Below are 11807 nucleotides of genomic sequence, written 5' to 3' on the forward strand. Positions count from 1 at the left end.
AATAGTTATATGGGATAAACATTCTTGGGTGCCTCATCCTTGGTGGGCACTTAGAAATGCTAGTTGTCTTTTTCTCCTACTTCTCTTTACAGAAGTCACAGACAGATGTCTTCCATCCAAAGTTACTGTGGAAACTATTGGCTAGAAAATGCTTAGAGAACAGTTCCTAACTGAAAAGTTGTGTTCTTCCTTGGTCACATCCAGACCTCCAAGAAAAGTCTGGCCAAAGTGTAGATTAAATTACCACCTGGCCTAAGAATTAATTTCTTAAACTTTTTTATTGCAGTATAGTTGACATATAATGTTATATTAGTTTCAAGTGTGCAACATTGATTCAACAGTTCTATACATTATACGGTACTGACTACACTAAGTCTAGCTACCATCTGTCACCATACAACACTATTACATACCATTGATTATACTCCCTATGCTGTACTCCTCCTCATGCTTGTGACTTAAAGTTGAGCTTTAGTACCTCTCAATCCCCTTCACCTATTTTGTCCATTCCCCCTCCCCCTCCCTCTGGCAAACACCAGTACCCTTCAGTCCATTTCTGGTTTGTTTTGTTTTTTTTTAGGTTCCACACATAACTGAAATCATATGGTATTTGTATTCCTCTGCCTGACTTATTTCTCTTAGCATAATACCTTCTATGTCCATCCATATTGTTGCAAATGGCAGAATCTCATTCTATTTTTACAGCTAAGTAATATTCCTGTGTGTGTGTGTGTGTGTGTGTACACAGCACATCTTTTTTATCCATCTATTGATGGACATTTCAGTTGCTTCCATAACTTGGCTATTGTAAATAATGCTACAGTGAACATAGGGGTTCATACGTCTTTTCAAATTAGTGTTTGTTTTCTTTGGCTAAATAGTAGTAGAATTGTTGGATCATATAGTATTTGTGTTTAATTTTTTGAGGAGCTTCCATACTGTTTTCTTTTTTTTTTATTTTTATTTTTTTTATTTATTTTTTTTTTTAATTTTTTTTTTTCAACATTTTTTATTTATTTTTGGGACAGAGAGAGACAGAGCATGAACGGGGGAGGGGCAGAGAGAGAGGGAGACACAGAATCGGAAACAGGCTCCAGGCTCCGAGCCATCGGCCCAGAGCCCGACGCGGGGCTCGAACTCACGGACCGCGAGATCGTGACCTGGCTGAAGTCGGACGCTTAACCGACTGCGCCACCCAGGCGCCCCATATACTGTTTTCATAGTGGTTGTACCAATTTACATTCCCACCAACAGTGCACAAGGGTTCCCTTTCTCCAAGGATAATTTTTTTTAATGTTTGTCTATTTTGAGAGTGAGAAAGAGTGAGAGAGAGTGAGAGAGGAGGAGCAGAGAGAGTGAAAATCTCAATCAGTTTCCATGCCATCAGAGCAGAGCCTGAGGTAGGTTTGATCTCACAACTGTGAGCTGAAATCAACAGCTTGACCCTTGACTGACCAAGCCACTCATGTGCCCCTCTCCAAGGATGAATTGTAAAGAGTGAAGTTGTAAGTCTAGTGCTAGCACTAGGAATGTAGGTTTCTCCCTTGTGTTTATTTGGTAATTCTCATTGCTTCTGATGTGGTAAGAGACCCCTTTATCTTCCTATTAAATATCAGAGTTATTCAGGTTTGGTGGTCTCTTAAGATTCTCCTAGTACACCAAGAAGGAAAAGAGTGGCTGACAGAAAGGGGTAAAAATGGAAGATGAAGTGATGGCAAAGATTGGTGTTCTTCCTTCATCCAAGAACCACAATGCAAAGGAATATATAATTAGTTTTTAACATGTTATACCCAGGTGATAACTTTCTACCACAGTTAATTAGCAAGACACAACACTTGGTTTAAAAAGCCTAATACAAAAGATAAGGAAAAAACACTGTGAAAAGACATTATTAATGCCTACACTTAATGCTCAGCTTTTCTATCGCCAATATTCTCTTAAAAACCTCCAGGATTAAACCCCTCAGTTTTGATGAGGAGAAGAATGGATCCATATTCCTGGAATAGAACATAGACTCGTAAATCAGAGGGAATTTCTAATACCTGGATGATACAGAGAATCAAAGATTAGTAATAATCTCCTTTTATTGTTCATATAACCCAATTTGTAAAATAACCCAATTTAGGAGTGTAGAAAGTGATTTCCGAAGAACTCACTTAGTTCAAAGTAATAGAAACTATTATCCTTCTAGCCCAAGTATGGATATGTCTTTCTATTTCAGAGGTATTGGCCAAGAATGGTACACGAAGTGCTTCCTCTAAATTTCTATTAAGTCCCTAAAAGTACTCCCCCCCCCATTAATGATGCAATCTAAGTAGAAGAATGTGCTTGTGGGGAGCCTGGGTGGCTCAGTTGGTTGAGCGCCTGACTCAGGCTTATGATTCATGGGATTGAGCCCTGCATCAGGCTCTGTGCAGACAGCTGACAGCTTGGAGCCTGCTTTGGATTCTGTGTTTCCTTTCTCTGCCCCCCACTCACACTGCTTGCTCACTCGCTCTCTCTCAAAACTAAACAAACACTAAGAAGAAAAAAAAGAATGTGCTTGCAATGCAGGTGCGGCTTCCAGACAGGTCCTGCCTTCTCCCTCTCTTACTAGTTTGCCTCTCCTACAGCTTTTCTTTGAAGAAATTCTGCAGCTGACATGCTTGTCTCCCAGGCCCTTGCTTTTAGTATATTCTCTGAAAGGATGAGACACACACGTACATCTGTGTGAGGGGTCTTCCTGTCCTCTTCGTACTTCTTCATGCTTAGCCTTCATCATACTTCTTAAGCTTATTCTGATTGCTGAGGGCCACTAAGCTGGTAATGACCTTGGTGTTATTTTTTTTTAAGTTTATTTATCTTGAGAGAGTGTGAGCAGGGGAGGAGCAGAGAGAGAGGGAGAGAGAACATCCCAAGCAGGCTCTGTACCCAGAGTGGAGCCCGATGCAGGGCTAGATCTCAAGACCGTGAGATCACAACCTGAACAGATACCAAGAATTGGAGGCTTAACTGAGCCGCCTAGGCACCTCTTCTTGGTGCCATTTTCTTTTACTTTTCCTTCTCAGTTTTTGATGTATGTTTAGAAATTTAAAAATAAGCTTTCATAATCATATATTGTATATAATGTACACAATTTTTTCTACATAAGAAAAAAGCTGTGATCTTTCCTCCTTTCGTTTTTCTTTTGTTCTAAATACATCTTGCAGCTTCATTCCTTCCAGGAGGTGCTTATGCATATTATTTGAAAGACCAAATGAATTCCTAGTTGGGAAGTTTGAACTAATTGAAGTGACACCCCCCCCCCAGGATACTTTCTAAACCTAGCAAAACTGACCAGATTTGCACATAAGTTAAGAATCTTCTTTACCTGAAAACAAGTATTACTCTGAAGAATATTTGCAGGTATTTGAATGAATGATGCGAAGATTTTTAAATCCTCCATTTGCTCAAAATAGTCTGTTTGGCATAGCATTTAAACACAGAAGCATCATCAACCAGAAAAGTTTTCTCAGAAATTTCTTTCTTTCATTTTGTTTTAAACAAAGATCTCTGACAGATGTGAAGAAAGATGTCATTTGTGGATATCTGACGTAGATCTCCTAGGGTGAAAAAGGTAATGTGCTTGATCTGTTACTAGCCTCCTAAATGTGGCAGCCCTTTGGTCTGTGGATACAGGCTGGTTTTATTTTCACACTCTCTCAAGCTTCACATACCAGAATCACTTAAAATCTGGAGCAGCGAAATAAGCCGAAAGTGACACAAGGAAGATGCAGACTTAATACTAACATTCTAGGGGCGCCTGGGTGGCTCAGTCAGTTAAGTGTTCAACTTCAGCTCAGGTCATGACCTCACATTTTGCGAGTTTGAGTCCCACGTGGGGCTCTGTGCTGACAGCTCAGAGCCTGGAGCCTGCCTTGGGTTCTGTGTGTCTCTCTCTCTCTCTACCCCTCCCCTGCTCGTGCTTTGTCTCTGACTCTCAAAGTAAATGAGCATTAAGGAAAACTTTAATACTAACACTCTAGCACCTAAGAAATCACTTCCCTGCAGCAGGTAAATTTGAAAAAAAAATTGCAGTGAAAATACCCAATAAACCTGAATGTATGTTTTATGTGAATATATATGAGTATGAATTATAACATATATAAACTCACACCAGATGTTTATGGTTTTTCTTTGGCTTGTGATGACTGTTAAGAGTTTATTCACCTATATTTCTTCCCAAACTTTGACAAGTGATTCCTTAATTAAAAAATATATTTTACTTGAAAATATTGGAAACTGTTCATAGATATACTGCAAATATAAAAATAATACCTCTATGTTCTTCAAGCTTCACCTGTTGTTAGTGTTTTACCCCATTTACTGTGTTGTGTGTGTGTGTTCTCTCTTTCTCCTTCAGGCACACAGACTCCTTAATTGTCAAATGGGTAAAGTCAGCTTTATTATATATGCTTACACACATAACAGACGCTCTTTCCCTAATTATATCTACTAAAAATTACAGATCTTTTAAAAAAAATTAACATTTATTTATTATTGAGAGACAGAGAGACATAGAGCATGAGACACAGAGGGGTAGAGAGACGGGGAGACACAGAATCTGAAGCAGGCTCCAGGCTCTGAGCTGTCAGCACAGAGCCCGACGCGGGGCTTGAACTCACGGACTGTGAGATCATGACCTGAGCCAAAATCGGGCGCCTAACCAACTGAGCCACCCAGGTGCCCCCAGAATTACAGATTTTTTAAAAGGGATGACACCAGCACACGTATTAATTTGCTAGTTTTGCCTGGTTCAAAGGGTTATTTGATGAAGGGCTGTGGGTACGATACAATCTTCCCCAATACGGTCTTTACACAGTAACATCCATAAAAAAAACTGTGTTGGGGTGCCTGGGTGGCTCAGTCGGTTAAAGCGTCAACTTCAGCTCAGGTCATGATCTCACAGTCCGCGGGTTCGAGCCCCACGTCAGGCTCTGTGCTGATGGCTCAGAGCCTGGAGCCTGCTTTGGATTCTGTGTCTCCATCTCTTTCTGCCCCTCCCCCGCTTGTGCTCTGTCTTCTCTCTCTGTCTCTCAAAAATAAATATTAAAAAAATTTTTTTTAACTTGGGTCTTTGTAACTAGAAGGTTAGAGCAATCAGCTACCTGTTTGACTGACCTGAGTCAAGTTTGTTCCTGGTTGATCATTGCATACTTGTTTTTAAGCATTTTATAAAGTTTAAGAAACATTTAAAAGGTGGGGGGAAAAGTGATGTTCAATTAGATGGTGTGAACAAAGAAAACTTAGGACATTTTAATAAGGCACTAAGTATTCTTGAGGAGTAAGAGGGAGCGAAACCTGCAGAATATTCATTTCTGAAGCTAATTCATCGCAAAGGCTTTTTTGTTCTTGGGAGCGCCATAAAACTTCAGAGTTGGTAAAGACACTGGAGGTCATGTGGTTAACTTACCATAAGATAGAAAGTCTGTACCTAGCATCCCTCATAGGTGGACCTTCTGCCTTTGCAAGATATTATTGGGAGGAAATCACTGGAGGTAATTTCTTGTTGTATTTTACAGAAGCTCTAATATTTGAGAAATAAAGTTCCTTTTTACACCAAAATTTCCTAAGTAAAATTTCCAAAGCACCTCATCTGTCCCCCCTTCGTTAGCCTTTACCACATTTTATGAGGGTCATAAATACAAGTCTTACTTGCAAGACAGGGCTGGGAAATCCTTGAGGAGCAAATTCTATTGCAGTCTCCTCCCTTAATTATCTTTCACCATGACTAGTAGTTAATAAATATTTTGGAGTACTTGATTCTGCCAGATCTTCCTGTCCTATCTCGACAGTGGCCTAGCAAGTGGTTTTCTTTCCATCCTTCCAACCTTCTTCAGCCCATTTTCTCACATTGCTACTAACTTCTTTCTAAAAACCAGAAGTGTCCATGTTTCTCTTCTGCTCTGTCTGGCAAGAAAATTTAAAAGTCTTTCCGGTGTCCCCACACAATACGGGTAGATCAGCTGTTGTTTGTGGGTCTGGAAGCAGAGGAAGCCATTAGTTTTGTGTTTCAAATGGGACTAACTTGGTTACCTCTCTGCGTTTCCTGGTGCTTGAGCAGGTCTCTAAGCCTTCATGTCTCCATAGGTAAAATGGTTACCTAGGTTGGTTATTAGAATTAATGGCATCATCTACAAAAACATTTTGTAGACTGGTTGAGGCAAACACTAAAACGTTAGTTAACCCAGGTGCTAGTGAGATACAGTTTTTATTAAATTTTTGCATTAAAAGTTTTTTAACATTGATTTCTTTTGGGAAAATGATCTACATTCAGTTCTTTGGTTAAAAGTTAGATACTGAGTTTCAAGGTTTGCTACTTTAACAAACTTTATATTATAAATTCAGTAGATATTGACAAATCTCCTGAAATAGACTCTACAATATTAGATATTTATAGTCAAAGGTAAAGAACTGCATTCAAATTGCCACACACTTGAAAAAGCGAATTAAAGTTTTATTATTGCTGAAACCTATGCTAAAAAATAAGGTATAAAACTGGTGTGTACTTGTGTTAGACCCAAACACTTCAAATAGTTTCCCAAATCATGGCAAGTAACTTTGATTTACCATCTATTTCTTTTACTAATGCCAATAATACTAATTCTGCAGTTTGTTTGTTGTGGTCCTCTGAAGTCCATTGTGTTTTATTTATGATTGTGCATTTATAATTATGCAAACATGAATTGCACATAGATTAATTTTATCTGAGCATAATTGTTATGTATGATAAAATAGTCATCCTTTAGTGACCACTCTTTATAATCCTATGTAAGGAGTAATTAATTTAAAATCAGTACCTGGAGGGTGTCTGTGTGCAGGAATGGACTGGGGAAAAGTAGAGAGATCCTTTGGAATTCCTATGCAACTTTCTATCTGTGTGCCATTCTTACTTAAACTTTGCACAGCCTTGTAAATTACAGTAAGGAAAGGCTAATTTTCTCATCACTTAACTGCTGCCAGGCTGGAGCAGAACATTCTAGCAGATAAATAGCTGTGGCAAAACCACACACATTGTTGATAGTTTAAATTCATGTAGTACAGGCCTTACACAGGTGCCATGTGCAGAACAGATAAGTGGTGGGGAGAGCTGAGCCATTAATTTTTCCATTGAGACGTTGGCAAGGGTGAGGGGTGAGAGGCTATAGGGAAAAGCAAGAGGAGTCTCAGTGGCAGAAAGAACATAGCAATATTGATAAATTGAGAGAGACTAAAAGAAGAGACCAAAAGGAACTAACAATTAGTACTACACGCTTAGGTAAACAGCCCTTATCCAGCCAACAAAGCTAACACAGCTGCCTTGTCTTAGCAGATTGCTGAAAAGTAATAAGACTTTTCCTGTGTTTCAAGCAACTCCAACCCATGCCTTTCCATGGGGAGTTTTTCATGAACAGTTAAAAGAAGCAGCAGATGTCCAAGTTTTTCATGTGTTTTAATAATTCATATCCTTTTGAATTGTGTCCCATTAAAGAAATTACTGTGTGGTAGCAGTTTCAGTTCTGGTGCGTAACACTGCCTCATACTTAGTAAGCTCTCAAGAAATGTTTGGGAAATTAAGAATATGGATGAAGGAATGACAGTACCTGCTGGATTGCAGATGAGGCAAAGTGAGTCAGTCAGTTTGGCCAAAGGGTTGTAATTACTGTCAGAACTTACATTTAAGGAAGGAGAAAAGGTACTAATATAGTGAAATGTTGTTGATAATAATTTAAAATGATACATAATAATTATAACAAGAGAATAATAGATCTTTGACCTTGCCATGTACTTTAGCAAGGTCAAAGGTTAGGTTAGAATCAATATATCTTTTATCTTGGAATCTTGGATTTTGGAGAGCTTAAAGTCATCAAGCCATCTGCCTTAGGAACCAGCCACTTGGGTAGGTTTAACTTTGGAGCTAACCCTTGTCATCCTAAAGCATCTCTTTCCACGGATGACTTCTTCAATGTCCTGTTCCCTTGGACTTCCATGAATAACCTCATTTTGCTTCATTTTTTTCTTGCCTCTTTGACCATTATACCTCAGTCTCTGTGGTTTTCTCTTCTTTCCTGCTACCTAAATAAGGCTTTTCCCTAGAGCTCTTTCCTTTGCCCCACCTGATTCCCACTAAATGGCCTCTTTTCTTGGAATCCCTTATACCCCCCATGTGTTTCTCTAGTACCAACCTCTCCCGAGCTCCAGACCTATGCCCGGCTGCCTATGTGACATGTTAATTTGGATGACTTCAAGCATCTAAAAAAGTTCTCAGACTAAATCTAGTTGTTTTTTTTTTTTTATCTCTCATCAATGCTATATTTTCTTCTTGTATTTTTCTTTTAGCTAAAGGTACTATCTTTTTTTTTAATGTGATCATTCAATCCAGAAAATTGAGAGTCTTCTCCACTCTCCTCAGTTTATCTTGAAATCCTCTGATTCAGTTCCTTTTACAACTCTTGCTTTGGACTCACACCTTCATCTTTATGACCACTGGCTAGTTCAGGCCCATGTATTTTGCCTGGATCATTGAGATAATTTCCTAACTGCTTGTCCTGCCCCCCTCCCAACTTCTTCCCTTATATTCCATTATCTCTGACAGTCTGCCTTTGCAAAAATGCAAACAGGGTGCTTTGCGTTATTTACCAGCAAAATTCCATCTTCAGGATAAACTTTAAAGTTCTTAGCATGGCATCAAATTATTTCAGTAGGCCCTGAAGACCTCTCTCATTTCCTATCCTACTTTTCTTTGCCTTCCATTCTATGTTCTGCTACAATTGTTTGTTGTCAGATGTAGAGTCGCTGTTTCGTCTATGTGCTGCCGCTCATGGTATTTTCTCTGTCTGAACTTCCTTCTCTTTTTAACCTAATATATTTATATTCATCCGTCTTTGAGTAGCTTCGTTTTTGAAGTTCATTCTCTACACAATGAAACCACTATTACTTTGATGTTAGTATTATACTTGGTGCATATTAATATTAAATATGTTACTATGTCTCTGGTTTCACGTTTCCAAATGTGAGCACCGGGAGATTAAAAACCAGGTCTCATTTATATTTTCATCTGTGCAGTTAGCACACACACATGACATAAATGTTTCTTGAATGGGTACCGAAATGAATATGCTCACTGTTTTGATCTTAGTGGCTATGATTTATCCACTTAAAATTTCTTCTTAGCTTTCTGGACTATTGCCATAGCATATTCTCTACAATAGATGTTCTATGTCTTCATGACCATTGTTACGTTCCAAGGGAAATTCATGATCTTCTGGGTTGGGTTAACCCTTTTCAGGTATCTGTTTTCTTGTGTTATAAAAAGAATCTATGTAATAGAACTTGTTGCCAGTAGATGTACATTAAAATACAGAGTTCACAAGAGTACATGACATTCTCATTAGACACAAAGAATATTTTTTGAGCCATGCTATGGTATTTGAAAAGCAATTAACATATTACACATTATTCCTGTGAGACACAAACTGTTTCTTTCCCATTTTAATTTGCCTGCTTAAAGACAGAAAAAGATAGATGCGTTTACACTCAAGGTGTATGCCTTTCCCTTGTGGCCAATGAGCTAATTTCCTTTTCATATTTGCAGAATATTGATACAATTATTCTTTCATCAGACATGAAATTTGAGTGTATAACCAGTTTGTGGAAACCACCTAGTAATTTATTAGGTTGATAACAGCAATTAAGTCATAATTGTTTCTGAGAAATATAAATTGACTTTCTGTTTTAAATGGATAATTTAACATTCCAAACCACAGACCTGTAGTGTAACTAATTTCTGGGATAAGAAGTTTGTTTCTCCTATTATTAAACTAAAAAAAAAATTCAACCTTTGATAATCTAGTAACGAATTACGAAGTTGCTGAATTCTTGGGTTCGTGTTATATCTTCATTCTTTTCCCTTGTTGCTAATTTTTTTATTTTATTTAAAAAATTTTTAAAAATATTTATTTATTTTTGAGAGAGAATGAGAGAGAGAGAGAGAGCACGAGCAGGGGAGGCGCAGAGAGAGACAGAGACAAAGAATCTGAAGCAGGCTCCAGGCTCTGAGTTGCCAGCACAGAGCCCGACGCGGGGCTCAAACTCACAAACTGTGAGATCACGACCTGAGCTGAAGTCGGATGTCTAACCGACTGAGCCACCCAGGCACCCCTAATCTTTTTTATATTTAAGGACATCACATTGGAGGGAATTTTAGATAGAACTGGGACGTGTTGGTAGGACCATGGATTTTTCAATGATTGGAAATGTGAAGACTGTACTTTCAGGGATTGTTTCTAAAGTTTGTCACTAGAGAAATTTCTCTAAGTGTGGAGTCCCTGAAAGCATGAGGAGGAGAAATAGTGTCCCTTCCTGACTGTGAAGCCGACTCTGGGTGTTGTTTCCACAGCTGCCCTTGTCATTGATGATTGTTCCCTCCTCCTTAGGGGGACTAAGAGGAAAGTGGCCCGTTGTCTGAGTAGTTTCTCTAAAAAAGAAGCCACATGTGTGGCTTGTTAATTGTCCATTGGAATGCTGTGTGGGTGAAGTTAAGTGAGCAAGGAGACAGCACTTGGAGTGTAAACAGATTTGTCAGCCATGGCAAGGACTTTGACTTTTCTTGGAGTGAAAGGAAAATCATTGGAGGATTTTCAGAAGAGGAGGTCTATCAGAATTAATCTGATTTCTATGCTACCAATCAACTGGAAAGGCAAAGGCAGAGGCAAGAGGTTACTTAAGAGACTGGTGTAGTAACCTAGAGGGGAAATTAGGCTGTTTATTAGCAGTGGAGATGGTGACAAGTGGTCAGATGTTTGGGACGTATTTGCAGATAGAACCAGGGCCCGCTTCACGACTTCCAGGATGTAACACTAGTGCTGTCTCACAATGGTTTTTGCTTAGAAAAGTTTGTGCTTGTTTGCATACTGTGCTGTTGCAATCCTGAAATTCTTTTCTTCCCAGTTTTACTGAGATATAATTGGCATATATCATTGGGAAATATAAGTTTTACAACATGATGATTTGATACACGTATATGTTTTGAGATGACTACCACAATAAGATTGGCTAACACCTCTGTCACCTCATATAATTATCTATCTTTTGTGCCTAAGTGTTGCATTTATTAATCATCTTTTCTTTTCAATTCTAACAGGCTGTATGATATTTATCCTTTCATAAACAAGTCAGTCATGCTCTTTTTTGCGGCATTTTAGTTGGTCTTGCCCCTGTTGGGAAAGATAAAAAGTGATCTCTTTCTATGATTTTAATAGAACACAAGAGACATGTGGAATGATTCAAAGAAAAGTGCATAAAGCTGATATACATTTGAGAATATGAAAATCATATTTTTTCATAACTTTTTGAACCAGGGAGCAGAAATTTTGTCTAAGATTATGAGCTGATCAAGGCACAGATTTGGCACTATCATATTCAATGGAGGACTAATGGCTTCTCTCTCCTTGTACAACTGCCATCGATGCTTCTGTATAATTACTGTGAACTTAAGTGTTCTTATGTCAACATTATCTGTTGCAACAGCACAGTATGCAAATAAGCACAAACTTTTCTCAGCAAAAACCATTGTGAGACAGCACTAGTGTTACACCCAGGAAGCCGTGAAGCGGGCCCTGGTTCATAACTCATTATGAACAAAGATGTCAGATGACAATGTTCATGTTAAAAACACTGCCATCACCACAAAGATTTACTGATTGTAATGAAATGAAAGAAAAAAAATGTATATATTGTAGCTTAGATAACTATTAGTAAATGGGATACAGATAATGTTGACATAAAAACACTTAAGTTCACAGTAATTA

At 38.4% G+C, this 11807-nt stretch overlaps 1 non-coding gene across 1 annotated transcript; it reads left to right on the forward strand.

Moving 5' to 3' along the window:
* Positions 1–10258: 10258 nt before the first annotated feature.
* LOC131486488 (small nucleolar RNA U3) lies at positions 10259–10470 on the forward strand. The gene has a single exon (XR_009249375.1). It is a non-coding gene; the product is annotated as a small nucleolar RNA U3 (small nucleolar RNA).
* The last annotated feature ends 1337 nt before the right edge of the window (positions 10471–11807 follow it).

This window comes from Neofelis nebulosa, chromosome 9 (genome assembly GCF_028018385.1).
Source record: "Neofelis nebulosa isolate mNeoNeb1 chromosome 9, mNeoNeb1.pri, whole genome shotgun sequence".
Taxonomy (NCBI): Eukaryota; Metazoa; Chordata; class Mammalia; order Carnivora; family Felidae; genus Neofelis; species Neofelis nebulosa.